The sequence below is a fragment of the Balaenoptera ricei genome, chromosome 2, assembly GCF_028023285.1.
Source record: "Balaenoptera ricei isolate mBalRic1 chromosome 2, mBalRic1.hap2, whole genome shotgun sequence".
Taxonomy (NCBI): domain Eukaryota; kingdom Metazoa; phylum Chordata; class Mammalia; order Artiodactyla; family Balaenopteridae; genus Balaenoptera; species Balaenoptera ricei.
In genome coordinates, this window is record NC_082640.1 from 66,227,080 (window position 1) to 66,252,745 (window position 25,666).

Below are 25,666 nucleotides of genomic sequence, written 5' to 3' on the forward strand. Positions count from 1 at the left end.
CAGGAACATCTGAAGTGCCTACTACATGCTTGTTATTATCACTATTACTTTTTGTTCCTCCATCACTATCATGACCTACATTTGTAAGCATTTCCATGAATTGCGCATCCTTTGTGGAGGTTTCCTTGTCTCCATTGTACAGACTGCGAAACTGGTGCCAAAATGACCTGTCCAGGGAGATCCAGGAGCTCCTGGGCAGAGCCAGGCCTCGAACCCCTGACACCACAGTGTCTTCCCGTCCACACCACGCCACTGCTCTGTCTTCCCTCGAGTCCAGGTCCACATTTCCAGCACTTCTCGAATGTTAACGTGTGTTCCAATCACTAGGGTTCTTGTTAATCTGCAGGTTCGGACTCAGGAGGGCTGGGTGGGCCTGAGACTCTGCCTTTCTTGCAGTCCTCCAGGTGACGTAGACGCTGCTGGTCCAGAGACGTCACTTGGCACAGGAGGGACTGTTTCATTCAGCAGGTAGGGGACCCTGGCGCAGCCTCGGACAAGCGAACAGCCAGTCCTGGGGTCCCTGGGGCTGGGAGCTGCTTCTAGGTGTCACCCCCATAGCAAGGGCCTGCGGGCCCCACTGTATTTCCAAAGTGGCTCCTTCGGGGATGCTTCCAAGGTGGGGATGGGATTTGTGAGCCGCCTCCCAGCGGATACCCGGGCCAGGACTGCCCTCCTGCTCACGCTCTCCTTTTGCTTCCTTCTGGCTGCTTCTGTCAGCGCCTGACAGTTACAGCAAAATATTCCTGCTCTCCCACTCCGAGCCTATGCCACCCGACAGGGCGCCAGCGCCGGCAGCCTGCGGAGAGGGAGCTGACATTTGTCTTAATTGGAGTTACCAGTGTAAATCCCGCCTGTCCCCTCCCTGCGCCCTCAGCCTTTGATGGGCAAGGGGGCTGTGAACAGAGAGAGAGAGAGAGAGACTCATAATCTCCCCGGGGATACACGATGTTATTAATGCAGGCGCTGGAAGGAAATGTTCCATCACGTCAGCAGGGAAAGTGAGCTGGAGGTGAGTGGGGAAAAAAAAAAAAAAAAAAGGCAGAGAGAACACAGGCAGCAGAGGAGAGCAGGGCAACGACACCCCTGGGCATGTCATCAGACCTCCAGGCCCAACAGCTTCTTGCCCCTCCCGTTACCTGAGTCTTTCAAAAACAGCCTCTAACCCAGAGCTTTTCAAACTGAGCTGCACAAGAGTCACTTGGGAGCTATAACAATTGCTGACGTCTGGCTCCCGTCCCCAGAGAACTTTATTTAATTGGCCCGGGGTCTGGCCTGTGGACATTGGGTTTTTAAATCCCACAAGTGGTTTTGAAGTACAGCTGGGTTCAAAGAACTTCTGGTCTAATCATCACTTCTCCAGGAAGCCTTCCCTGATTAGTGCAGGTCCACTGAAGGACCCAATGGAAACAGCTCATGTTGTCTCAGTAATTGATGCTGTTTGAAATCTGGCCAGCCCTGCTGTATCCACACAGCTGGATGGGAGCAGGGTACAAATATCCCCCAAACCAGTGTCGTGTGGCTGGAGAATGCACAAAAGGATGTAAGATGTACCTTCTCGTTTCTTTAAGCCTAAACTCCCAGATGAGCATTAATTTGCAGCTGCTGAATAGCTGCTAAATCAATTCACTCAGTCACTCAACTGACATTTATGGAGCACCTATTATGGGCACAGAGCTGCAGGAGATTCAAAGACATATACGATGCAGACTCTGCTCTTATGTAACTAATGCCACATAAGGATAGGCTAATCAAGGCCATAAATAACAACGACAAAAGCGAAATCTGGAGGCAATGGGTTGTGGGGTAGAAAAATAAAGAGGTAATGAAAATGGACACAACACTTAGGATGGGTCAGGCAAGGTCCCAGCCGACTCATCTATGCTATGTCAGTCAAGGTTGATGACAACCCTGTAAAGGAGAAGGTATTACCCCCCATTTTACAGATGAAGAAACTGAGACTCAGGGAAGTCAGTGGTTTTCCCATGGTCACACAGCTAGTGCATGTTGAAGACTGACTCCAAAAGGGAAGTGAGCACATGCTTCTTTGAGAAGACGAGGTATGACTATGGCCAGAGGGATCTGAGAGAAGCTTAAGGAGGACCCAGGAGCTCACTACACAAACACACCACCGCTGAGGTACCTCGAATAGGAGGAACGGGCAAGAGAGCTGTTGGGGGAGCAGGGGATAGAATTTCAGAGCCCGAGGCGGGTGAAGTTGTAGTAAAGATGGCAGAGTGGGAGACTTCTACACTGGGTACTGACTGATTAAAACAGGCACGGGACACAATAGTCTGGCCACTTTGAGAAGGTGGGTCCTGGCCCAGTATATTTGGCTGGGGTGACAGCAGATGGCAGCCTCTGCAGACTCAGGGCCTGGCTGAGGGCAGATGCACCAACCACTCAGATGAGACCCTGGGCAGGCTGGATGAGGTGGGCAAGGAGCCAGGGATTCTGTTTTTCTGACACTGATGTCCACTAGTCACTAGTTGGTTGTAATATTCATAGTTTCTGTATGTCCGCCATGGGCAGGCATGGGCCCAGGTGATTTATCTCTGTCCTGGAAGAGACAATAATTTCTGGGAAGTTGGGGGAAGGGAACTAATCTTCAAAGAACAGGATGGTGATGGACATGGTAGTGGTGGAGGTGGTGATCGTGGTGATGGTCATGGTGGTGGAAATGATGGTCACAATGAGGGTGGTGATGTTGGTAATAACGAAGGCGATGGGGATACTGGTGATGATGATGGTGTTGGTTCTGCTTGGATGACTAGTGCCCAGACGGCTGCTCGCTCTAGTCTGTCTCCTGAATCGCACTTTCAGCTCCCTCGTTGTCATCCCCTCTTGTGTCTTGCAGGCCTATCACACTCCCAGTGCCCACCTCGAAACCCTTTGCCTTCTCTTGCTTTCCTCTGCCCAGCCTGTTCTCCCTCCTGCCCCTGGCTTGGGGGACAGCCCTACTAGCCAGCCAGCCATCAGAGCTGGATGCCCAAGGGTCAGTCTAGACTCTTCAACCTTTCCCTACACCCAGTTCATTACCGAGTCCTGATGATTCGGCCTCTTACAGATCTCCTGAAGCTCATAGTCTCCCCTCCATCTCCCCTGCTCCTGCCTTACTTGAGGCCACATCACTCTTCCCCTGGTCTATGGGAACAGCATCCTGACAGACCTCTGAGCTCCAACTGGCCTTTCTCTGGGCCCCCCTTCATCTCGCTGCCAGAGGCAACCTTCCCTCAGGCAGAATCGACCATGCCACTGCCCAGGTGAAACCCCAGCTCTGGCTCACAGAGAAAGAGCACGGCATAGATGGTAGGCACAAGCTGGCCCACTCCAGCCACGTAGCCCCAGCCCCAAGTCACTACAGCTCTCTGCTCTTGCCCTGCGGATTCATGCCTCTTTTCCTTCCCTCGTACTAGTCTTTCTGTCTTGAACACCTTCCTCTTCTTCTCAGAATGGTGCAGACTTTCCCAGCTCCTATGAAGTTCTTCTCTACTCCCCACCCCAGTGGGCAGAGTTGGTTTCTTCCCCTACTGTGCACTCATCTACAACCTGCATTCTTGCTTAGCTCACAATACAGCAACCCTTTGTTTATTCCTCTGTCTCCTCTGCTGTGCCATGAGCTTCTCCAGGGAAAGGGACCTGCTTTTCCCATCTCTGAATCCGGAGGACCTGGCACAGCTTCAATGCCTCCTGAATTAAAGACAGGAAATGTTCATCTCAGATATCTGTGTTGCCTGAAACTATGCAGAGAACTGTATCTCCCATGTATTTCTGCATCTCATTTGATTCTCATTATCTTCATTCAGGGTTGCAGGTGACATTTGTATTGCTTTACTGATGGCAACAATGAGATCCAGGGGAAAAAAAAAAGGTAAAATGACTTGCTCGAGTTTGCCCAGGAAGATAGTAACCAAGTCAGTGTAGGTCTAGGTGTCTTGACTCCTGTGTGGGAAATGTGCTGATTTCACACCAAGAAGCTCATTTCCTTTCTCTCTAAGAGACTCCTGTGGCTGAGAAGTAACCCATGTCTACAGGACCTGCCCACAATCAGCACAAGACACCTGTGTCTGGGGAGAGAGCAGCAGCCTTGGATTCCCAGGTAAAGGTAGAGCTTGAAGGTAGAAGACACAAACCCGTAAGGATGTGGAGAATGAGAGAAGACAAGAGTCACAAAATTTGGGGAGCTGGAAAGCAGGTGGACAAGTGGCAACCATCTCAGCAGGAGAATATCAAGGATCCTTAAGCTGGTATTGGGAAAAGCCGCAAGCCAACTTGATTTACACAGCAGAACCCTCAAAAGCCTCAGGAACTGAAAGCAACAGGTACTTCTGGAAGTGAGTGAAGGGAGGGGCAAAAATAAGGATTTCAGAGTGAAAGCAATTCACTTGGAGTCAATAAGAACTCCAGATCCTTGCCTCTGCTCCTTACAGCTCAGCAACCGTCCATTTCTTCCCATGACCAAAGCCTGGAGATAAGACAGAATCTCTGTGCTGAGATGAGGGGTAGGAGACACAGCTGAGGGTGCAGGTCTGTACTGAAAACAAGGAATAAGAGAACATTTATATGCATTTATACGCTTCATGCTGAATCCATTAAAAGAGTTGCAAGTACTTGTGTATGAGGGAGGGAGGCTGGTGAATGCTCTTCTCTTAACAAATTTTGTGGAACTCGTTGACTTTTTTTTTTTTTAATTTTTATTTTATTTATTTATTTATTTTCGTTGACTTTTTAAACTACATGATCATATCACTTTATTTTGAAAGATAAAATAAGTACTTAACAAAACTACAACCAAAAGAACATGGGGGTCAGCATCAGACATCAGCACCTCTTAACTGTGTGGTCAGCAAGAAGTTGAGTAATCTTCCTGAGCCTCAGTTTTGTCATCTGTACAATGGGGATAAACCCGTATGCTGCACACGATGGCAATGAAGGTAGAATGTGACAAGTATCTGAAGGGCTAAGCACTAGTGTGCCCTCAATAAATGCCTGTGGTGTATCAATCAAGGTAGGACAAGTGCCTGCTTTCTCTTTTTGCCTCACAAATATCCCTCTTCCATTCTATACCAGTCAGAGGTAGTTTTCATTTACCATCTTTTGTGTTGTTTATCCTACCATTGTCATTAGTGGTCCCTCCCTCCCGCCTTTCTCAGATTAAGGCAGGAAGTGCAAATTCACACATTGACAACGAGGAGTGAGTGGCGTGCAGGGTAACTCAGTCTTTCCTCTCCAAACCTCATAAACACATCAAGTTCACCTCTTGTTTTGGCCCCTAACCCTGTGCTTCCTGACCCCAATCCCCCAGAGCCACTGTCACTTCCAGCCTCCCGGTTCCCTCTTTCTTGGCTATCTCCTTTCCCCTTGCTTAACCAAGAGGAGCCCTTCCTTTCTTCTTTCCTTCTCTGCCCTTGTAGATCATTACACCCTCCAACCCACAAGCCTAGAGGTGAGAGACCTGAGCCTACAAGGGTGACCTGGCTGAGGGACGCCTGGGAAAGGGCCGTGGTTTCCAGCTAGGCTTTAGGTCTGCCCCTGGCTCAGCTGGAACCTCAGCAAATCATGTCTCCTGCCCGATCCTTCTCCCAAACTACAGCTGCACACCAACAGCCGCTCCCTGGCCTCCCTACCCCAGCGTCCCCTGGTGTGTAAGTGGACACCAAACTCATCGCTCACCTCTCCAACCATCCCTTTCCCTGTGTTTTCGCATCCTGTTCTTGACAGCTGGAAGCCTGTGGAGTGCTCAGTGAAAGATGGAATACTGCGGAGGAGAAGCTGGTCTGGGGAGGAGGGTGACTGCGATGGTACTCAGAATGGGTTTGAGGTGTAGACGGATATTGACTAGCCAGTTGGATGCCATGGTCTGGAGTTCACGATAGAGACCCTAGAGGCTTCAGACTGAAGAAACTAACGGAAGACTTGAATAGGGATCAGGTAAGCACCAGGAAGGGATGTGAGCGTGTTGAGGGAGGACAGAGAGCTGGGGGACAACCCTTGGAGACGCCTCACGTCAGAAGTGGGTACAGAGAGGAACCTGCTGAGGACATCAGCAGAAGCTCCCCCCGGGGACAACGGGAGAAGTCATGCAAGGGCACAGCCTTGAGAGCCAGGCCAGAAGAGTGGCTCCAGAAGGCAAGTGGTCAGCCTTCTCGGATGCTGCAGGGCAATCAGGTGAGACAGCGAAGGCTGTCAGGGTCACGGAGGCCACGAGGACCTTGACAAGGGAAGTCCCTGGGGTGCGGGCAGCGGGGAGCCAGACCACACGGAGTGAAACGGTGACAGGGAAGCGACACTGAAAATAAACAGCTCTTCCAAGAAAGGCTGCTGAGAAAGAAAGAGAGTGCTAGGCTGGTGGCCCAGGGAGGTTTCAGGGCTGCTGGGAGGAGCCAAAGGAAGTGTGTGTGAATCGGTGGAGACTGCCCCTGGGCCCAGGGTGCGGTCCTGGGCACAGGGAGAGGCATCTGACAGAGACAGGATGAAGTTCCCTCCTTCCCTCGGGCAGGATGAGCCACAGGTAGGGACGGGCCCAAGGCAGAGACCCTCGGGAAGGGGCAGGACCTTGGTGGAGCTCCCTCCTGCGAGCCAATCCTGCTCAGCTTTTCCAAATGGCTTTTCCAAGGCCAGTGTTCATCAAGCACCTAATCCTACCTCCCTGGCACTGGTCTAGTTGCGTCATGTTCACTATTTCTCATCCTCCCAGAGCCTCTGGGAAGTAGGTACTACAAGCTCATTCTGCCCGTGAGAAAACTGAGCCTGAGAGACGTTAACTGACCTTGTCCAGGGTCACACGACCGGGGAGTGCCTTCCAAGATGCCAACCCAATTCCAAGGAATTCCCCAAAGCACTGGCCCCACAGTGCCCTCTGGCCTCCTAGCCCTGCTGCTGTGAATTTTGAATTACCCAAGTACAGCCGCGTGAGCTCTTGTTTCTGCTCAGGATGCCCGTGACTCCTTGCCCGCCCACAGGACCAGACTCATCCTTCTGACTTGCCCGTCTTCCCTGGCCCATGGTGTTCCCACACACCCCATCCATGTCTCTTTGTGCCATTGACTGCATTGTGTTGAAATGATCTGGTTTTTTCTCTACTCTACTCCTGGCCACTGTACTCTGAGCCCCTCATGGGTAAGGACCCTGCCTTATCTGTCTTATCTATTCCTAACTCCTAGACAAGTGCCCAGCAAGCACACAGTAGGGTCTAGAAAACAACTTGTCAGATGAAGAAATGAAAACTTTCTTTTAAAAGTCAACAAGGGCAATTTCATCACTAAAATAAATAACGAGGGAGAAATATTTGCAAACCACCTATCTGACAAAGGACTCCTACTCAGATATAACAAACTCTCAAAACTCAGCAGTAAGAAAGGAAACAATCCAAGCACAAAGTGGGCAAAAGACAAGAAGAGACATTTCACCAAAGAAGAGGTACAGATGGCAAAGAGATGTTCAACGTCATTAGCCATCAAGGAAATGCAAATTAAAGGCACAGTGAGATATCACTACACACTTATCAGAAAGGCTAAAATAAAAAAGAGTGACAAGATTAATACACTGCTGAGGGAAACGTAAGACAGCACAGCCACTCAGGAAAAGTTTGGTGGTTTCTTAAAAGTCTAAACATACACTGACCATATGACCCAGCAATTGCACTTCTGGGCACTTGGCCCAGAGAAATGAAAACATCTCCATACAAAAAGCTGAACTGTATGTGACTTCATAGCAGCCTTATTTGTACTAGCCCCAAATTGGAAACAACCAAAATGTCTTCAGTAGGTGAATGGTTAAACAAACTTGGTACATCCATACCATGAACTACTACTCAATAAAAGTGAGTGAAATTTTGAGACGCATAACAACTTGAATGAATCTCAAGGACATTATGCTGAGCAAAAAAATCCAGTCTCCAAAGGTCACACACTGTATTATTCCTTTTATGTAACATTCTTGAAATGACATAAGTACAGTGATGGAGAACAAATTGATGATTCCCAGGAACAAGGGATGGTTGGGGAAACGGAGAGGTGTGACTGTAGAAAAATAGCACAAGGCAGATCTTTGAGATGATCGAGCTGTACCTTGATTGCAGTGGTTACATGAATGTACACATGTGATAAAATGACAGAATTATGTACATGCATCACACCAACACCATTGCCCTGGTGTTGACACTGCATTACAGTTATGTAAGACACAACCATTGAGAGAAACTGGGTGAAGCGTACACAGGACCTTTATGTACTATCTTTGCGACTTCTTGGGAATCTAGAATAATTTCATAATAAAGTGTTAATTAATTATAGTAATAGATTATAACACACAGTAAAGGAGGAATCCCTGAGTCTATACTGATATAGATAAATGAATAAATAAATGAGGAGAAGAAAAAGCTCTTACAACTAATAAATGTAGAAGGAATGTTGGAATTAGAAAATCACCTTTCGGCAACCACCATAGCAATAACTGTTTCGGGCAAGAAACACCAACGGATGCTAAAATTGGTGGACAAAAGTATCATGAGAAACAAAATATTTATGTAGTCTCAAAATATCTTCTCATGTGATACTTACCATTTTACAAAGGGAAAGAGAGTAACTCTGCACTGGAGAAAACTGGCAGACACCACCTTTACCAGGTGACCAGGGTTAACATCACCAGTGAGGGGACGAATCATCACGTCCTTCCTGAGACGACGCCCTGAGACGGAGAGCATCATTTCTGTGGCAGCCTGCCAACGTTGAATAACCCAAATCTCATCAAGAGGAATCATCAGACAAGCCCATATTGAGGGGCATCTGCAAAATAACTGGCTGAATCTCTTCAAAAATGTTAAGGTCATGAAAAATTTTAAAAGGCCAAGAAACTATTCCCAACTAAAGGAGATTAAAGGGACTCGGCAACCAAATGCACGTAGAACCCTGGATTGGCCCCTGGATAGAAAAAGATATTAGTGGGTCAATTGGTCTGAATAAGGTCTGTAGACTAAATACTATTGTAGAATTTTTAATTTCCTGATTTCGATAACTATACCATGGTTGTATAAAAGAATGACTTTTTAAGTAAAAACATGCTGAACTATTTAGAGGCAAAGGTCTCTAAATTTACTCTCAAAAGCTTCAGAAAGACTATATATGTATACATACATCCGTATACATGCATATATGTATATCTATACATACTATATGCATATATTTGTAGAAAGAAAATTATAAATGAAATTATAAAGCAAACAAGCATATGTAGTAAAATAACATCTGGTGATTTCTTTATATTAGTTTTGCAATATTTTTAAAAATCCAAAATATTTTATAAAATTTTAAAACTTAAAAATTACTAGGGAAAAAAGTTAGTAGGACTTTTCCGTATCAGGAATTGCTCTTACTCATCTAATTGGTAATTCCAAATGACTGTGTATTCATTTCCTCAAGAATATCTCCCTCCGGCTGTCCTCCCCCAGGATCTCGGGGGAGGCCTGGGCATTGCCAACTCGGGGTTAGGGATTCGCGGAGGTTTAGGGGTGTCGCAGTGGTGCCCCCAGCCTGCCTCTTCAGTGTAGACATAGACTTACAAGACCAGCCCTGGCCCAGCAGGGGTGCAAAGAGATCTTTCTATGGCACCTAATCTCTCCTAATTTTTCTCTCTATGCCACTTCCTTCCTGGCGGAACTGAAGAGCCCGGTCAGACACGGCCTGTGTAGAAAGGCTGGGTTCACCTGCCCTCTGGGATGCCAAAGGGGGGGACCTGGGCAGGAGCTGGGACTGGTCTGTGGGACCAACTTCAGTCCACTCCTTAGAGGGAGCCAACAGAGGCCTGAGATGTGTTCTTTACATATCACATAGCTCAGAACTCAGAGTCGAGAAGCCAGAGGTCTGATTTCCACTCTGCTTTAAACTATCTGGGTGTCCATGAACAAAATCCTAAACAGTTCTAGATCTCACTTTCTTCATCCATTAAATGGGCCCAAAAACTCTTGCTTTGTTTCTCTCAGAATTGGCTGAGGAGGACCTGAGGAACAGAGAGATTCTCTGGCAACATAATACATTGTACTTTGGACCTTCAGTGGTCAGGGCTCTGCACTGGGAAAATAGAAATCCCACAGATATAAGAGGTAAGAGGTCTTTGGCTGTCCTATCAAATGGATGAACTACCCAACCATCCACTCGTCCTTCCTTTCTTTCTTCTATCCATCCATCCATCTATCCATTCATTCATTCTTTCTTTCTTCCATTCACCCATCTATTCATCCAGTCATCCTTCCTTCCCTCTATCCAACCATCTATCGACTGAGCCAGCCAGCCAGCCAGCTAGCTAGCCAACATCCATTCATCCATCCATCCAACATCTACGCACCTATTTATCTATTTAGCATCCGTCCATTTGTCCTTTCATTCTGTCATCCTTGTATCCAGCCAGCCAGCCAGCTGACATCCACTTATCCATCCATCCATCCATCATCCATCCAACATTCATTCATCCATCCCTCTGTCCATCTATCTTCTCATTCACCAAACAGTAGGTTTGCTCAGACAGTGAGCTAGATTCTGAAGAGCAAATGATGGCTGAAGCCAGATCACAGTGACAGCTCACAGCCAAGAACAGAGCGTGTGGGCTTCCCTGGTGGCGCAGTGGTTAAGAATCCGCCTGCCAATGCAGGGGACACGGGTTCAAGCCCTGGTCCAGGAAGATCCCACATGCTGCGGAGCAACTAAGCCCGTGCGCCACAACTACTGAGCCTGCGCTCTAGAGCCCACAAGCCACAACTACTGAGCCCACGTGCCACAGCTACTGAAGCCTGTGCGCCTGGAGCCTGTGCTCTGCAACAAGAGAAGTCACCGCAATGAGAAGCCTGTGCACCTCAACAAAGAGTAGCCTCTGCTTGCCACAACTAGAGAAAGCCTGTGCACAGCAACGAAGACCCAACACAGCCAAAAAATAAATAAATTAAGTAAATAAACTAAAAAAAAAAAAATAGTAAATGCAGATCATTAAGAAAAAAAAAAAAAAGAACAGAGCGTGTGAAGTAAGACAAAGCACTAAAGCTACTATAAAGAATATACAAGGTGCTAGTGGAACTTGAAGGCGGAGGTTGAAATGGAGGAGGGGGGGACAGCACTACTACATTTGGTGACCCAGAAAGAAGAGCTGGAGGGGACGGCAAAAGCATAAGTTACAGAGCAAGGGAGCAGTGGCTGCATGGTTAAAGCAACAGCGTGGCCTGGAGGGGGGTGGGTAGGTCCAGGTGGAGAGGAGACTAGGGCGGGGGTGAGGGCGGGGGTTTGAGCTGGGGAGGCAGACAGGTCCCTGCGGACGGCCAAAGGCAAGCTGTGCCTGATGCCCCCAGCATCGCCGTCCCAGGTCAGCCCTCTGCCCCTGGAGGAGCACGGCTTGGCTGCAAACCCCCCCGGCAAGCCAGAGTGGAACTGCGCAGCCCTTGTTGTGTCTGCGATGACTGGGGACCCAGACTGCTCAGCTCCAAGTGGAGTTGGCAGGGAAGCGGCCAAGGCCACCAGGTCGGGGCTGAGGTGGAGCTGGCTGGGGAAGGCGGCAGCCAGGGATCCGGGGGCGGCCTGCGTGGGATTCTTGGTGGCTCCCCGCCTGGGGGAAGCCGGCCCTGCTCAGTTTGCTGGCCGTGGAGGGGCAGGGCCACACCTCAGGAAACTGGGTGTTGGCTCAGTTTCTCAGCAGCTTCCTAGCTGTGTGAGAGAGAGCAAGTCACCCCACTTCCCCTAGCCTTGGCTCCCAGATCTGTAAAAGAGGAAGGAGTGAGACAGGACAGCCTGCAGGCTCTTCCCGGCTCTGGAATTCTCTACCTCTGGGACCCACTCTCGTGGACAGGCATGCTTTGTGCCCTGAGTCTTTTCCTGCAGAGATGGCCCAGCTGCTGGATGTCCCACCGTTAGGTGATTTGACTGCTTCCTTGTGGTGTGCTGCCCTCCGGGGTCCCCGGATCTCTTTGGGGATGGTAACACCTTAAGCCACGAGCTTTGACACATCAGTTCTGTTCTATACACGGCCCTTCCATGGCTGCTGCCCCCCCCGCCCCAGCCCTGTGCTGCTTTGGTGTAAGATGCTGAACAGACCTAAAGCTGGCAGCTGGGAGCAGGGCCCAGAAGGACTTGGATTTGCTGGGACAGAGGCTCCTGGGAGAATACGAGGAAATGCCCGAGATCTTAGTGGTGAGAGCTCTGAGGGAGGGGAGGCGGGCATAGAAGGTAAGGCTGCCAGAGATGAACTTTGCTCATCACACCGTTGTGCCAGACGTCTGCCTGGGCCCTGGGGATGCTGCTTTGGAAATCTGAGCTTGATGTCCTGGAATTTATTTTAAACCTAGCTACCGGCTGAGACAGCAAAGGAAAGTTACGCAAATCCTCGGTCAGTAGCTGATGAAGCACGCACTGTGACCACACACCCATCTACCCGCCTGCAAGGCCTCCTGTCTGTCACCTCGTCACCACTTCGTCTTCCTGCCACGGGCCTCTCACCACTGAGCCAGCCACCCTGCAAGTGGCCCCCAGAGGTACCACCCAATTATAGCTGGTTTCCATCTGAATGTGCCTGCTGGGCTTCCCGTTGGGGCCCAGAGCTGTGGGCTCCCTTCCCACCTCTTCTGTCTCCCAATCTTTCTCCACGTGAGGTCTCAGGCAGCCGTTTACACAACCAGTGATGCGCTGGGGGTCCACCAGATCTTCCCACCCAGGCCCGGACCCTTCCTTGTGCTGCGGCCGCCCCGTTCCTGGGAAGCAAAATTCAGTCACAGCAAGAACAGTGGTTCCTGACCCTTAGTGAACACTCGTTCTGGCCAAGGCAGCACCTGAGTCTTTCCCATGTACCATCCTGGGGGGCAGCCAGCAGGCTGGGTCCGTGCCACGCTTGTAGAGGATGGGCTAGACAGAAGGAGAGAATGACCCCAAGGAGCCCGATACCCACATGGGCAGTCAAGAAAAGACAATGGGAGAAAGGGGTCCAGGATGCCTTCGGGGTGTCCCCTGTAGACATACACCTCCAGGGGCATTTGGAGAGATCAGAGAGGAGGGTCAGACCTGGGAGTTAAGACATTAGATAGTCTTGTCTGAGTCCAGGTTCTGGCCACCTCCTTGCTGTAGGGTCCTTCTTACAAAATGGAAATAAAACAAGACCAACCCGACTGGCAGGAGGGCTGAATGAAATAATCCCTGTTAAATGCTTAGCATAAGTAGGTGCCCGTTTAATCATTGCCTGCATTGTTCTCCATCCTCCAGCCTCCTTTTCAGTGCATTTCACTGAGGACCTACTATGTGCCCAGATCTTTCCTAGGTGTGCAGGAAAATGCAGAAGAGCAAAGTGACAGGGTGTGTGCGGTGGGTAAGCACACAGATTCCAGCCTGGCTTCCTGGGCTCACATCTTAGCTCTCCTTCTTATGAGTGCTGGGATCTTGCGCAAGTTTCTTTATCCCTCTGTGCCTCTACTTCCTCATCTGTAAAATGGGGATAATTATAGTACCTGCCTCAGAGGGTTTCTGAAAAGTCAGAGAAAGAATCTGACTTCCTTCCTAGAGAACCACTGGAAAAGTCAAGTGAGGTGATAGATGTAAGAACACTGTCGTCTAAAAGCAACCTGTGTTCATAAGGGCCTATAACTGTTACTAGCAGCAGCGATAATACTAAAGTATAGTGTGTATGTGGAGTTCAGACCTTGCCAGGGGGGCACCCAGAAGACTTTCACTGAGGACGGATAAGGAATATTCCTCAGTGCTGGGGAAGTTAGTATTGGGTGGGAGTTGGGGGGAGATTGTCTGAGAGCTCTCGGATGAGGAGATGCCCTCCAATCCACCTATCCCAGAACTTCCAGAGGGACCTTTTAACACACTATCCCATCCATGCCACTCTTTTGCTAATGCCCCTCTGATGACTTTCTACTGCCCAAAGTGCCCATTCCAGACCCCCTTGAAGGCACACAAGGTCTTCATGGTCTGGTGCCTGCCAGCCTCACAACCTCAGCTCTAGATATATGGGTTCTCCCTCACATGTTCCCTCAGCCTCCCTAACCTTGCCCAGCTGTGTGCTCTGCCTGGGATGCTCTTTTACTTCTTCTCTGTCTGGAAACCTAATCATCCCTTAAGAGGCACTCAAGTGCCACCTCCCTTGTGAGGTCTTCCTTGATCTCCAGAAGGCTGTTTGTTGTTCCTTCCTCCGGGAGGACCTCTTGTACCCCTGTCGTACTGTCATTATTTATTTCCATATTTGTCTCTGCAACAATTGGGCTCTTGAAGACTGGGACCATAACTTCATAATGTCCTCTTTGTAATATCCACAGCACCCAGCTCAGTGCCTAGCGCTGGTCATGTGCTCAAAGAAAGTTTATTGATCAAATGCATATGACAGAGAGTTTTAAACTATGTTTCCAAATGCCCAAGAATTCCACAAAGATATCTCTGAGGTGATCATGAGGCTGATGGAAAAGCGGAGGGAATGGAGTTCCAAAAGTCAGAACAAGGTGCCATGGAAAAGAAACAATCAGTGAATGAGAAAGAACTCTGGAAATTAAAATTATTATTGCAAAAGTTGTAAAAAAATCAATGGAAAGTTTGAAATACAAAGTCAAGAAAATCTCCAGAACATTGAGCAAATGGCATAAAATATCAGAGAGAAAAAAATATTCAAACAGGATCAATTCCAAGTGTTCAACATCCAACTACCAGTAGGAGTTCCAGAATAAGAAAAGATGGATGGAGGAGAGAAAATTTTCATAGAAATAATAACACTTACAAAATCCCCAGAGACAAAAAGGGACACTGAGTCTTTACACTGAGAGAATGCCAAGCAGACATGGAATTGAGCAACTGAAAAATATCAAAGATTAGAAAAAACCCTGCACATTTCTGCAGAGACCAGAACATTGACTTACAAAAAAACAGAACATCTGGTTCTCTGACTGACAATGAAGCAGGATCAGCCTGATATTGTAATCTTCATCAGCTTCAGTAGAAGACAGAAGAATAGCAGCTTACTATGTGCAGGCACTATTTTAAGCACTTTACCTACATAAATTAATTTAATCTTCATCACAACTCCATAAGTTAGCACTATCTTTATCTCTGTTTCTGGATGAGAAAACTGAGGCACAGAGAGATTAAGTGACTTGCTGGATCCAGTAGATGGTAAAGTTAATATTTGACCCTGGTTGTCTCATGCCAGAGACTGAGTTTTTAACCTTTTTGCTAATATTCCCTCTCTAAGTGCTAAGTATAAACGGTTTTGAACTTGGAATTCTGTACCCAGCTAAACTATCAGTCAAGAGTGAAGGCAAAGTATACATTTTCAGAGAGTCAAGGACTCAGAAATTACCTCCTGTGCTGCCTTTCTGAGAAGTCATCTGAACATGTATTCCAGCAAAGCAACTTGGAAACTGTGAAGGATAAAAACTGGTAGAATTAATCCAGTGATCTAATGTAAAAGAATTCCAGGATGACTGGTAGACAGCCAACCCAGGAAATCCTCAGAACAAGTAAGAAGAGAGACTCAGGGACCCAGGTGGAATAAAATCAGAAATAAGAAAGGAATGGATTCCAAGTGATATATAAAAGGAGGCTGGAAGATTTTAGGAACATGGTGAAGTGACATGTATTTCTCCTACTGAAACAAAACAGTAGGAAACACCAATAGGTAGGGAGGAAGAAAAAAAAATCCAACCAGAAATCAATGACTCAAATATGAAAGAAACTAAATTTTGACATGATTTAGAAGAACTGGTAGAGAGTAAGGAAGAAAAATTCATTTAATGTTGATGTTGGAAGCATTTTCCTGTGAGAGCCCCAGGGATAATCATAGTGTAAACGTGGAGAAGCTATGATCACTCACAATATACACTGTAGGCTCACAGGAAACAAAGTCACATCATCAACATAATGTAAACACTGGGCTTTGGGGTTTTTATAGACAAAATAGGAACGGCTTAATAATGACTACAAAATAGAAGCAGATGCTATCAACCTTGACAAAATAAACACAAGGACAAAAGAGATAAGAAACTGGGAGGTAGAAGAGAACAGAAATGGAGGGGAAAATAGGGATATCCTTACAAAATGGGCCTAGCAGTAGGGGGTTACAAATATTAGTTAAACTTACAAAGTTAAGCAACAGACAAACTAAAATAGGGACAGAATTAGCAACACTTGGGAAGAGGAAGAGAGCTAGTGATGGGTTATACAAATCCACTCCTCATCCATCAAGGCTAGGCATAAATGGAGAACATTCGCTCGACCAGATACCCTGATTGGCCTAGGACAGTCCTGTTTTACACCTGTTGTCCTGTGGGATTACTAATTCTGTTCCTTTTTGCTTTCAACAGTCTGCTGGTTGAGGGTTAATGATATGTCACCTTATCTAAAATAGATAAATCAAAAAGTATCAGTATAAACATGTGACATAGGGAAACTACCAGAGAAAGTAAAATGAAACCTATTTAAAGTGTTGTCTCATGGGAGTTGGTGGGAAGTGGGGTGAAGGGAAGGCAAAATACATTTGTCAAAATTCATCCAACCATACAGTTTAAATGTGTGCATTTAATGGTATGTAAATTATACCTCAGTATAGCTGATTAAACTAAATACGGTGACCTTTGGGGATGGCAGGTGAAAAGCCATTCTGTATTATTTGATTTTGTTTAAACAATGGGCATTTTTACTCAGGCAAGATTCTTAAAAATTATTATCAAAAATTATTTTTGAAAAACAGAGTTTGTGGGGTGGGTGCTGGATAATATCTAAGGCTCTTCCTGGCTGGGCTGCTCCCTGAGGCTTTAGACCAGAAGCAGGGAAGAGAGTGTTTCCTCTGAGGCCCCTTTGTTTTAACTCTTCTGGAAAAAAGGGGGACTCAAGGAATTAGATCACTGGTTCTCACTGGATTTGCTGGGGGGAGCTGAAAACTTACCAGTGCCTGGAGCTCATCCCCAAGAGGTTCTGATTTAATTGGTATTTTTATTTTTTTATGTTGTTGTTGTTGTTGTTTTTGGCTGTGCTGTGCGGTATGCGTGATCTTACCCCGACCAGGGATCGAACCCGTGCCTCCTGCATTGGAAGCACGGAGTCCTAACCACTGGACCGCCAGGGAAATCCCTAACTGGTATTTTTTTTTTCGCCTGTAATTTATTTCTAATCTCATAGAGTTGTGGTCAGAAAAGATGCTTGATATGATTTCAATTTTCTTAAATATACTGAGGCTTGATTTGTGACCAAAGATGTGATCTATCCTGGAGAATGTTCCATGTGCACTTGAGAGGAAAGCATAATCTGCTGTTTTTGGATGGAATGTCCTATAAATATCAATTAAGTCTATCTGGTCTATTGTGTCATTTAAAGCTTGTGTTTCCTTATTAATTTTCTGTTTGGATGATCTGTCCATTGGTGTAAGTGAGGTGTTAAAGTCCCCCACTATTATTGTGTTACTGCCAATTTCCTCTTTAATAGCTGTTAGCAGTTGCCTTATGTATTGAGGTGCTCCTATGTTGGGTGCATATATATTTATAATTGTTATGTCTTCTTCTTGGATTGATCCCTTGATCATTATGTAGTGTCCTTCCTTGTCTCTTGTAACAATCTTTATTTTAAAGTCTATTTTATCTGATATGAGTATTGCTACCCCAGCTTTCTTTTCATTTCCATTTGCATGGAATATCTTTTTCCATCCCCTCACTTTCAGTCTGTATGTGTCCCTAGGTCTGAAGTGGGTCTCTTGTAGACAGCATATATATGGGTCTTGTTTTTGTATCCATTCGGTGAGCCTGTGTCTTTTGGCTGGAGCCTTTAATCCATTCACATTTGAGGTAATTACCGATATGTATGTTCCTATTACCATTTTCTTAATTGTTTTGGGTTTGTTTTTGTAGGTCCTTTTCTTCTCTTGTGTTTCCCACTTAGAGAAGTTCCTTTAGCATTCATTGTGGAGCTGGTTTGGTGGTGATGAATTCTCTTAGCTTTTGCTTGTCTGTAAAGCTTTTGATTTCTCCATCGAATCTGAATGAGATCCTTGCGGGTAGAGTAATTTTGGTTGTAGGTTCTTCCCTTTCATCGCTTTAAATACATCGTGCCACTCCCTTCTGGCTTGTAGAGTTTCTGCTGATAAATCAGCTGTTAACCTTATGGGAGTTCCCTTGTACGTTATTTGTCGTTTCTCCCTTGTTGCTTTTAATAATTTTTCTTTGTCTTTAATTTTTGCCACTTTGATTACTATGTGTCTCGGCGTGTTTCTCCTTGGGTTTATTCTGTATGGGACTCTCTGCGCTTCCTGAACTTGGGTGGCTATTTCCTTTCCCATGTTAGGAAAGTTTTCGACTATAATCTCTTCAAATATTTTCTCTGGTCCTTTCTCTCTCTCTTCTCCTTCTGGGACCCCTATAATGCGAATGTTGGTGCATTTAATGTTGTCCCAGAGGTCTCTTAGGCTGTCTTCATTTCTTTTCATTCTTTTCTCTTTAGTCTGTTCCGTGGCAGTGAATTCCACCATTCTGTCTTCCAGGTCACTTATCCATTCTCCTGCCTCAGTTATTCTGCTATTGATTCCTTCTAGTGTATTTTTCATTTCAGTTATTGTATTGCTCATCTCTGTTTGTTTGTTCTTTAATTCTTCTAGGTCTTTGTTCTTTAATTCTTCTAGGTCTTTGTTAAACAATTCTTGCATCTTCTCGACCTCATTCTTTTTCCGAGGTCCTGGATCATCTTCACTATCATTATTCTGAATTCTTTTTCTGGAAGTTTGCATATCTCCACTTCATTTAGTTGTTTTTCTGGGGTTTTATCTTGTTCCTTCATCTGGTATATAGCCCTCTGCCTTTTCATCCTGTCTGTCTTTCTGTGAATGTGGTTTTCGTTCCACAGGGTGCAGGATTGTAGTTCTTCTTGCTTCTGCTCCTAACTGGTACTTTTAAAGCATCCCTGATGGTTCTAATGGGCAGCCAGGTCAAGGATCACTGAATTTGGTGAGGGAGCCCTGAGCTCTTAGATGTGAGCAATTCAAGATGGCAGATGGTGATTGAGCTGCCGATTGGGTAAGGACTAGGTGTCACCTGATCACACTTCCTCTTTTGCAGGTGGGGAAACTGTGGTTTATTGGCTCAGAGAGAGAGGGGCTTGCCAAGGTGGGGTGGCACGTCAGTGGCCCAGTTGAGGTTGGAGCACAGATCATTCGACTCCTCATAGATCATTCGACTCCCAGCCAGTGTTCACTCCTCCAGAACATCAGAGATCCACAGGCTTGACCGTAGAAGGTCAGTAGCAGATGTGCAGTGATTTGCTGAGCACCAGCCACACGCTAGGCTCTGTGCTGGGCACTGGATGCCGCTTCTCTTCTTTAATCCTCCTGCCATCTTACAACCCCCATGTCGGACTTGAACTAAGCTGCTTCGAGAAGTGAAATGACCTGCCTTTATCTCATGTCACTCTCACGAGGCTCTAACACAATATATCTCAAAGTGTAGCCCAAAGCAATGTTATTCTCTGAAATTTCCTGAGGAGGTTGTTAAAAATGCAGACCCATAGGCCCCCACCCCATACCCTTAGAATTAGAATTTCTGGAGGTGAGATTCAGGAAGGCACATTTTCAGCAGTGTGCCAGGTAGTTTGCCAACCTGCAAACAATTGAGAGCCACTGCTCACATGGGCCCTCTTTGCATCTCTAGAGTGGACCAAACACCTCCCACCTCAGGGCCTTTGTCCCTGCTGTTTCTTCCGCTTGATTAACACCCCTTACCTCCAACTCAGTCTTCTTTTTTTTTTTTTAATTAGATGGTTCCAATTTTGGGGGTTTTGTTTTGTTTTATTTTTTAATTTTTGGCCACACCGTGCAGCACGCTGGATCTTAGTTCCCCGACCAGGATCAAACCTGTGTCCCCTGCATTGGGAGTATGGCATCTTAACCACTGGACTGCCAGGGAAGTCCCCTCCAACTGATTCTTAAGTCTCAGCTTCCTCTGGGAAGTCTTTTTAATTCTTCAGACAAGGAAAGGTCTTCCGCTATACACTCCTTTGCACAATAGACTTTCCTTCCATGGTGCTATCATAATGGTAACTTACAAAACAATGTTTGTGATGTTTTGTTTCATGCCCCTTCCCTTCTTCCATGAACCCCCTGTCCGTCATGTCCACTGAGTTGTTCACAGCCCCTAGCCCCAATCCTGGTGCCCTGCAGGGGATAAACAAGCAGCTCAGTTACAGGACCACGGAGGAGTGGAGCCAGGATTCAACCCCAGACCTGCATGCTGCCGTTCTGCTTCTCAACCTCTGTGATGAACTACCCCAGAAGAGCGAGGACCCATCCAGACATGGGGATCCTAACCATTTGCTCCATTCTCCAGGCCCCTAAGCCACTCTGCTGATACACAACGAGGAGTTCTTTTTGGTAAATACTGATAGCAAACAATTAAGGGGCAGGTGAGAACTTAGATCTTCTCCCTCGGCCTCAACACCAAGCTCGGTGAAAATGAGGCATGGGCAAAATGGAGTCCCACCTATGGGCAGTTACTGCAAGTAACCCAGACAGCCAGACAACCCCCGTGAGCTCAGTGAAGACCTGGGTCTCTGTCTTTTTAGGTGTTGTGATAGCATCGCCAATGAAAGTCCACCTGAGTTAACGGTGGTAATAGTAAAAGTCTGCTATGCTTCCGGTCAGGGACAGCCAGAGAAGAATCTGCCCAGTCGGTAGCTGCACACAGACCATTTAGGAACCAAGTGTGGGGAGCCTTTCTTTCCCAGACTCGCTGCATTCTCATATCTCCTTCAGGCTGGAAACGTTGCCACCAGATTCTAGCTAACTCACGTATCTCCATTATCGATGTACAATGAAAACCCCTTTTTAACATTCATTCTACTAATTAACAAAACCTTAATACTGGTCAGAGAAGTCGTAGCATGGAGTCACTGCCTCTGAAAATGAATTTCCAATTGGTGCAATTGATCAGACCTAGGATAGAGATTAAAACTAACAAGTGCACACATTTTTAACTTTCCAAATGAAGCATTTTAGAGAACATAAAGTAACCCCACCAGCAGTAGGCAGCAACGCAGATCCTGTAGGCCTCTGAATTTCTGCTCTGTTATTTGAACCAGTGTTTGACGCCTGAGACCTGGTCTGGCCCATCTGCTAATTCCCCAGCAGAGCCCTGAAAACACTGAGATTTGCTCAAAAATTCCCTCTAGTTATGATCTGCAGAGACTATCTGTGTCCAGGCATGCCAGAAGACAGAAGTGGTGTAGGACAGGGCTTATCAAACTTTACTGTGTGTCAAGAAAAGTTGTGAAAGACTAAGATGGGGTGGGAGGGAGGAAGAAAAAGAAAGGGAAAGAAAGGCAGGGATTACTGGGTATGCTGTCCAGAGTACCCTTCTGGCTTTTGTTTTTTCTCAATCTTTCATTATCTCAGCTATTTTACAACTCTGGAAGTTGTTGAAAACTGATAGAAATGTAAACGATTCTTGTCCGTAGACATGCAGATTATATCCAACGCAATGCAATGCAATTGATTATTGCTCTATGGATTTTTTTGCCAGTTTTGCATCTATTTGTAAATTAATTCAGATTCCTGATGACCTGTATTTGCGTCTACTCTTTGCATCCTCCTGTAAGTGATTAGAACATCTTAGTGGTTTCCTCGTTAATCAATGAGTTTAAAAAAATCTTTGACCCAGATTCATTTTATGTTTTTTGAGAGTCGTGATTATACCTTCTTTTAAAGATTTCACATGTGCATAAAAATCACCTGGGGATCTTGCTAAAGGGCAGACTCTGATTCCAGGTCTAGGGAGGGGCTTAAGGGTCTGCATTTCTAACGTGCTTCTGGGTGACGCCCATGCTGCTGGTCCTTGGATGCACTTAGGTGTCAGACTACTCTTGTGATGATCCACTTTGAAATGCCCACGTGAGAGAACGTGTATGTGAATGAGGTCATTATTACCTATACCTTAGGATTAATTCATTACCGTAAAGAAGGTTAGAGATTTTTTAAATGAAATTGCTGTGTGATAGGACCCACTGTCCTTGCGTGAGTGCATGAACAAGGTCGAAGAAATTGGCCACAACCCCTGGCCTTGGAACCCACCACCTCACCCACAGCTTGAACGCCACAGGTTTGCAGGGCCCTCTGTACATTCCCCCGCCCCGTGGGAGCACATGCTCCCAACCCTGGACTAACCCCACCAAGGGGGCTGTAGAGGAGTGGGAGGAGAGATGGCTATTAGCTCCAGCAGGGTTCCTGTTCAGCCTGTCACCTCCTGCAACGAGGAGGGCAGCTCACTCGTCCCATGGTGTTCCTGCCCCTCTCGGACCACAGGGACTGAGCACCGGCGGGTCTCCCGGGAGCCTTTCAGCAGACGGGGCTGTACACACTGGGAGGTCTCCCAGGTTCTGCTGCTCAAGCACATGGGCACCGCTGCCTTTCGCCTCTGACTTCCAGCCGCACAGGCTCACGGGGAAAGTCCCAGGGAAAACCTTTTAGGGTAACATCTGAACATCTGACATCAACCACCTCTGCTCCTGGGGCAGCACCTTCGGGCACTGCCATAGCAGTGTGCCAGGCTACGGGTCTCTGCGGGCTTATGGGCCATTCCTGTAGGGGATCTGGAGAAAGGCATACTCGCTTTTTCACCTCACTGAGCCTGGGAAGAGTGAGAAATGCTGGGTCCCTTGGCCTGTGTCCAGGGCAGGAGGACCAGATTTCAGGGAAGAGCATGGGCTTTGAAGGGCTGGCTCAAATCCTCCCACTGCCCTGATCTTGGGTGAGACACTTTCTCTCCCCAAGCCTCAGTTTCTTCACCTGTACTATGGGGACAGTGTTCAGAGCACAGCCTTGTGGCGAGGCTGAGCAGACAGGATGCAGGTGAGCATTCTGCAGAGGTCCTGCTCCCTGAAATGCTCTTCTCTCTTTGACACGTCATTTCTCCTTGTTCAGAGCCCTTTCTGAATATGCCCCTTCCATGACACCTTTGTCCTGCTTTACTTTGTCATAGCATCCATCCCTCAGATGATTTATGCTTTTGTTTTCACTTCCTCTTCTCTGCTACCCACCCCACCCTGGGCAGGGACACTGTCTGTCTTTTCACAGCTGTGTCCCTGCTCCTACATCAGCGCTTGCACACAGGAGGCATGATGAACCGCTGTTGCATGGATGAAGGTGTCCAGCACATCAGTAGGTCCACAGAGAACCTGCGTTCTTTCCCCAGGACCCTTGGCATGCATAGCGGGCTCCTCCTTGCCTCTCCCCACCTTAAGTCTAGGCTCGAGGTGGGTTTTCTGCTCTCTGCCAAAGCAAACAGAGTAAATCAGTTTCCTCGTGGTTCATAATTGTTTCCTATTTTTCCAATAGGCCTGAGCCTGGCCTCGAGGTTTCCAGGCACGGATTGCTCTCCCCCTCGCTGCTCTCAAGCCGTAGAGGGGAGTGGCTGTGAGCAGTTAGATCTGGAAGCTGCCCGAGGCGGCTGAGTAAACAGCCCCCTGCAGAAGGTCCTGCCTGCACGGTGGAGGAAGACACGCCTGGTCCCAGCCAGCACCTGCCGGGAGCCAGCTGGGCCCGGCACACACGTGCAACGGTTCATTTCACCCTCATAACTCTGGGAAATCGATGCCATTCCCCATATTTCAGATGAGGAAACTGAGGTTTGTATAGTTCGGGGTCTTACCTGGTTACCTAGCTAGTAGCGCTGGAACCAGCGTCTGAGACCAGGTCTATCTCACTTCACGGTCAAGTCCTCGCCCAAGGTAGAAAAAGAAAGGGTCTAAGGGCAGAAGAAAAGAGGTCGGGATCAGCTGTAAGGAGCTGACCTAAAGGAGGTGGCTCCTCCTGAGTGTGATTTGGCCAGATGGGACGTAAGCCAGGCGTCCCCTGCAGCCTGGGACAAATCACTTCTCTGGCCATCGAAGGTCTCTCTTACATGCCAGGGTCCCTCAGTAGCTCTCCATTGCTTATAGCATAAAGCCCGGGGTCCTTAGCTGGGCTGTGAAGGCCTTCCACTATCAAGCCATAGCCTGCCTTTCCAGAATGAGTTTCCCCCACCAGAGGCTATGCTCCAGCTTCTTTACCAGTACCCAAATATGCCCTGTATTCTCCACCCCTACTCCCTGGCCTTTGCTCCCTGCCTAGAGCACCTGTCAAAGTCTGATACACCCCATAAGGTTCAGCTCAAAACCCAGCCCTAGAATCCCTTCACTTAATCCTCAGAGCAGCCCTATGAAGCGGTTATCATAACTGTCCCCATTTTACAGATGAGGAAACTGAGGATGGAGGATAAGTGTCTTGCCTAGAGTCAGTTACACAGTGAAGTTGAGGAATCTGGAGGCATCAGAGTCTCTTTACCTCACCCCTCTCTAATCCCTCCTAGAACTGACCCTAAAGGAGGTGGCTCTTTCTGGGGGTGGGAGTTGGGTCCTGTACACCTGTCCTCTGCCTTTGATGAGATGGACCAGATTATATGTTCTGATCCAGGGATCTGATTCATCCTTGTTCCTGTGCCAGTGGGAGCAGAATCCTCCCAGCAGGGGGAAGGTTGACATTCCTTTGTGTTTATGGGCGTTGGGATGAAAGACAGCAGGAGAAGGGGTGAGTAGTTTGGGGGGCTGTTTCATCCACCTCTGTCCCTGCAGGTTTGTTCAGAGAGGATACTGCTGCCTACCACTGTGGAGCTGGCTGTCCACGCCTTCTTTCCAGGGCCACTGCTGGCCTGAGTGTCCATCCTGCTTCCAGCCTCTTCTCCCTTTCTCCTTCCCTTCCACAGTCACTCCTACCCTCTAAAAGGAAACTTCATCTTCACGCGCCTCTCCGCCCCTCTTTCCTTCTCCTTCCCGCCACCCCTCAACCCCTCTCTCACCTGCTCTGTCTTCAGCTTATGAAATCTGCCTTCCCACCAAGGTTATCCTTAAAGATCTGCTCCAGTCTAGTTTGGACTCACTTTCCTATGCCTCCCAGTAGATCTTTCAACTTTATAGGGCAACACGCTTAACAGGGAGGAATGTGTTGATAATGGTGGAATTTCAGGCATCCAGGAGTCAGACTTGTAAGCAGCATCTGGCCTTCCAGGCTCCAGCAGACCAGGACTTTGGCATGTTTAGGAGGCTGCAGATTTATTCTCTGTACCCAAAGGCTAAAGGAAGGCATGTCCAAGGATTCATATGGGTCTGGCTTTTTCTCAGCTCATGGAAAACTACTAGGACTGATTGATGGGGCTCTGACCTGGACCTCAGTGGAGTCCGATGACTCGGGCCAAGCAGAAAGATCCCAGGCATTCAAAGAACTGCACCATCTCTCCCCAGCTGGCCAGCTCTCCATGCTGGCAGTTGGCAGAAAAGCAGGCACCTTCGTAACTAATATTGTATAGCGGGGGTGGCAAACTCACATGCTTTCAGGGGCAAGGTAAATACAGTGAGAGTAGGCAATAGGGAGTGGTGGGGACTGGGGCAACTGGAGAGTCCTGCTATGCCCAACGTAATTCAAAGGAAAATATGTCTGGCCCTCAGGCTGACTGTTTGCCAACCTCTGCTAATGCATGACAGGTTCCAAAGCTCTCTTCCACATGGTTTCACTGAATTATCATCTCCTTTCTTCCTTACAGTAATTATGCCCACTTGGCAGATGAGAAAACTGGACCTTAACAAGGTTAAGGCGTTCTCCTAGGCTCATTTCAGGCAGTCATTTACAGGCGGTGGCTTGAAGAGATGCAAAG

At 47.4% G+C, this 25,666-nt stretch overlaps 1 long non-coding RNA gene across 1 annotated transcript in view; it reads right to left on the reverse strand.

The window, feature by feature from the left end:
* The window catches only part of LOC132360404 (uncharacterized), a 52,112-nt gene extending 27,221 nt beyond the window's left edge, over positions 1–24,891 (reverse strand). The window contains exons 1-2 of the long non-coding RNA XR_009501088.1: positions 24,815–24,891; positions 23,630–23,725 (exon numbers count right to left, since the gene is read on the reverse strand). This is a non-coding gene — a long non-coding RNA (uncharacterized LOC132360404). The remainder of the gene's footprint in view (positions 1–23,629; positions 23,726–24,814) is intronic.
* Positions 24,892–25,666: the final 775 nt, after the last annotated feature.